This window comes from Lupinus angustifolius, chromosome LG15 (genome assembly GCF_001865875.1).
Source record: "Lupinus angustifolius cultivar Tanjil chromosome LG15, LupAngTanjil_v1.0, whole genome shotgun sequence".
NCBI classification, from domain to species: domain Eukaryota; kingdom Viridiplantae; phylum Streptophyta; class Magnoliopsida; order Fabales; family Fabaceae; genus Lupinus; species Lupinus angustifolius.
In genome coordinates, this window is record NC_032023.1 from 13,320,458 (window position 1) to 13,325,508 (window position 5,051).

Sequence of the window (5,051 nt, forward strand, 5' to 3'; positions counted from 1 at the left end):
AAAAACACGATGATAGTTTGGGAGAGTGCTATAATGATTCAAGTGGAGAAAGTATATGAGAAAACACCACATCTATTAAGTGCAACTAAATTTTCAGCTCAAATGGTTAGGATTTAAATAAACCTATCAAGGAGCAATAAATGAACTCCTTCTTAGAAGTCTGAGGGTCAAGGATCACATGGAAATGACTTACCCAAGACTCAAATTTCTATCCTCCTTTAAGAAAAAAATTCACTAATGTTGCGTTTGTGAGTTGAGTTTTGGAGGAGAATGAAGAGTAAAATGATGGTCTGGAGTCATCTTATAAGTGTATTTCACGACTCATAAGTTTTTCTATTCCATCTCTTACACTCCAAAAACCAAGTTACAAACAGAATCTAACATCATTCCCTAACTCCTTGTGAGTTTAAAAAATGCAAATGTGAATACAATGGGGTGAACTAAGATTGACACAAACCTTAATATAGAATATGTTTTGGCAGAAAGAAATTCACTCATTGTAATCATTTTTAGGGTGTAGTTGTCCCTCTTAATAAGTGTTGCTTAAAGGAATCAAGTCTTTCATTTTGATCTTTTTAGGAATATAACGAGGTGTTGAAATATATTATATCATTGTAAATAATAGTGTATGTGAATATGAGAGACTATATTGTTGGGTTGGTTTTAGCTAAAATTATTAGTTTCTAGGAGTAAAAGAAATAAGTTGGTTAGTTAGTGTAGATGTTAGGGTAGTTAGTTTTTTCTTTCTTTTATAAAAGGATTTCACTATACCCATTCACTACTCAATTCATTATTCATTCATTTATCATTCTTTCTTATTTTATCAAGATTGTTCATGATTTTTACCATTTTAACATGGTATCAGAGCGATGTAATTATTTCTTCCGATGTTTATCCATCAACCTCTCTTCTAAGATGAGACTCCAAATTTGTTGTGGAAGTTAATGCAATTCTATCTGGGCAGCCATTGGTTTTATCTTTCATTTTTTTCAACCATGACTGCATTATCATCCTTTGTGATTTTATCATCATTCTATCCAAGATGTCACTAATGCATGTCTAGTCTATCATCCCATCAATGCATCAAAATACCTTCACAACTTCTTCACAGAATCATCTTCAATATTTCTTCATCAACTGTGAAGAAGATCTTTGCTCTTGACTTTTGCACGATTTTGATGAAGACACTAACATTACAAAAAAGAAGAAAATGAAGAATACTTATAAAAACAAAGAAGATAAAGCTTCAAGACAAATTAGTCTAAATCTAAATAGGCACCTTTATACTATAAAATTAGTATAAAATTTTGGTGTACTCTCTTCTCCTTTATCTCTTGATTTTTTACTTGTTAATTTTCTGCATAATTTCTCCGCTGCACTTAACTCTTGATTTTGTAGGAAAAGTGACCATAATTTTAAGTCAACTAATTCACCCCTATTAGTTGCAATCTTAGTCTTACAATTGGCACCAGAGTTTTTTTGAGTAAGTTATTCTCAAATCTGATCCTATATCGAAGATGGCCTCAAGATCATCCATATGAGAAGGTTCCAACATCAACCATCCTCCAAGCTTTGTTGGAGAGTGTTATGACTTTTGGAAAATCAGAATGAGAATCTTCATAGAATTTCAAGACTTAGACATATGGATTGCAATTGAAGAAGAACCCTATTTACCCTTCACCATAGTCAACAATGTAAGAGAAGTAAAACCCAAATCTTCATGGAATGATGAAGATAAAAAGAAAGTGCAATATGATCTCAAAGCAAGAAACATCATCACTTCAACACTTGGCATTGACGAGTTCTTTAGAGTATCAAACTACAAATCTGCCAAAGAAATGTGAGATACTCTAGATACTACACATGAAGGAACTGAGGAGGTAAAGAGGTCGAGACTCAACACTCTTTCCTAAGAATACAAAATGTTTCGTATGAAAGCTGAAGAGAAAATTTTGGATCTTCAAAAGAGATTTACTCACTTCACAAATCACCTTATTGCACTTGATAAAGTACTATCAAATAGTAACCTGGAGGTTCTAAGATCACTCACCAGAACGTGGCAACCAAAGGTAACAACCATTTATGAAAAGAAAAGTTTATCAAAAATGTCTTTGGTTGTTTTGTTTGGTAAATTGTAGGAACAAGAATTAGAACTCGGTCAACTTGACCAACATGAAGAGTAAGAGAAGAAAAAGAAGAATATCTCTCTCAAGGCGAAAGTAGGCAAATATGAATCATCAAAAGATGAATCTGAGAAGGAAGAGATGGAAGACATGAGTCTTCTTGTAAAGAGGTTCAACAAGTTCCTTAAAAGGAACAAGAGTGCTAAAACTGGAAAAATGAGGAAATTCACCAAGAACAATGACGTCTCCACTTCAAATCAAAACTTCACATGTTTTGAATGTGGCAAGCCTGGCCATATGAAGATGGAATGTCCAAACCTGAAAAAGAATTTTTTTTCAAAGGGAAGAATGAAATGAGGACTAGATAGAGAGACTATATTGATGGGGAAGACAATGATACCAGTTCTGTCTCTGAATAAGAAAGTGAAGAACAAACACATCTCTCTTTAATGGCATGTCATCATTCTGATGATGAAGAGGTAAATGACACTAAACTATATTCTTTTGAATTACAAACTGCATTTAATGGCTTACATGATGAATATGTCAAACTCACAAAAATGTTTTTAAAACCAAAAATTGAGTTAGATATATTTAGAAACAAACCCTCATCATCTTCATGTCAAAATTGCATTGCTCTTGAAAATAATGTTTCAACATTAAGTCTTGAACTTAATAAGATGAAGAGTAGTAAAAATCTGGAAAATATCATTAATGATCAAAGACACTCAACAAACCGAAGAGATCTTGACTATTAAAAAAGCCATGTTGCTAAGAAACAAAGTGTCCCTACAAAGATAAACTTTCATAAACAACGTATCTATGCATTTGAACATAGTAATAATAAATCTAGGATACATAACCATCAACCCACATGTACATATTGTAAAAATCATGGGCATACACCAAATACTTGTATAATTAGAAAATATGGTGTACCCCTAGGTCATTATAGATAGGTTGAGAAAGGTACTAACCATGTAGGACCCAAAGATTATTGGGTACTTAATAAAACTTAACATGTTTTGCAGGATAATTTGAGAGTCGTCTGCAACTTATTTGTCCTTACTCCAAGAGACAAAAGCTATGTCACATATGTGATAACAACAAAGGAAAAATACTTGGAGTTGGTAGAATCGGTAAGCCACCCTCAACAACTATAAAAGGTGTATTGTATGTTGAATGACTCAAGCACAACCTACTAAGCATAAGTCAATTATGTGACAAAGGCTTTCATGTGGCATTCTACATGGATAAGTGCATCATTGAAAGTAAGAATTCTCAAAATTCTAAACTCATTGGTAAAAGGATAAATAATATATATATATATATGATTGAGATAGACTCCTCTTTACCAATAACATGTTTAGTTGCTAATGATAATCATGATGCATGACTTTGGCATAGGAGAATTGCTCATATTCATATGGACCATTTGAATAAACTCATAAAGAAAAGATTTAGTTGTTGGTTTACCCAAAATGAAGTTTGTTAAAGACAAACACAATGATTTGAATTAGTAAATAAATTTGAACTATTAGGTCTTTATAAGCAATGAAAATGAAGAAATGAACTATTAGGTCTTTATAATTGTTATGCAATAACTCATATCTATAGATAACATCAATACAAGTTATGGGCTTGAGCTGATATAAAGGAGTTGGGGTAGAGGGTTATATATATTGATGTTATGTAAACCTAATATAACAAGGAGAAGAATAGTAAAACACCAATCTTTATTCTCTAATAATATATAGTGGTAGTCGCTCAATGCTCCTGGGGACGTAGGCACAATTGACCGAACCTCGTTACCAAATCTCTTGTATTATTCTCTTGTCTCTATACTCTTTACTATTTGATTGTTCGCTTGTTCCGAACAATTGGTATCAGATGGCTCTTAACCCATGTGCCAAATTCGAGGTGGAGAAGTTCGATGGAACTCGTAATTTCAGATTGTGGCAAAGGAGGGTTAAGGATATGTTGGCTCAACAAGGTCTACCAAAGGCACTGTGTGAGAATAAACCAGAGGGTATGGATCAACTGGATTAGGAAGAGTTGAAGGAGAAGATTGCGGGAACCATACGACTCTGTCTATCATATGAGTGATGTATCATATTATGGATCTGACATTACCAATAGAGGTATGAGAGACATTAGAGAAGCGATTCATGTCCAAGTCTCTAACAAATAAGTTGTATTTGAAACATAGACTCTATGGCCTGAAGATGCAAGAAGGTGCTGATTTACAACAACATCTCAACAATTTTAATCAAGTGATCAATGACTTGCATAAACATGACGTGAAGTTTGATGATGAGGACAAAGCAATAATATTATTGTGTTCTTTACTAAATTCCTATGAACACTTGGTGACAACATTGACGTACGGGAAAGACTCAATCAAACTGGATGAGATCACATTTGCACTTCTGTCCCACACTCAAAGAAGACAGAATGTAGGTGAAGGGTCTCAAGGTGATGGTCTATATGTGAAAGGGGGCCAAGCGCGTGGGAGGAGACAAGGCAGAGAAGGTCTTGCCAAAGGGAAAAGACCAAATTCCAGGTGAAGAACACCAGCAGAATGCTATAAGTGCAAACAAACTGGGCATTACAAAAAGGATTGTCCCAATGAATGGAGTCCTAGCAAGTCGGTGGAGAAGATGGAGTATCTACATATGCAAATATTTCACAGAAAGATGACTCAGGTTACAATAGTGAAGATGATCTACCATCTGTATCATCAAATCATAGTACATATGAGTGGATACTTGACACTGGTTGTTCCCACCACATGACGCCAAACAGAGAATGGTTCACCTCATACAGGGCAGACAATTTTGGTTTCGTGTATCTTGGAAATAATAAAGCATGTGAAATTATTGGTATGGGAGAACTCAGAATTGTGATGGATGATGGTGTAGTGAAGAC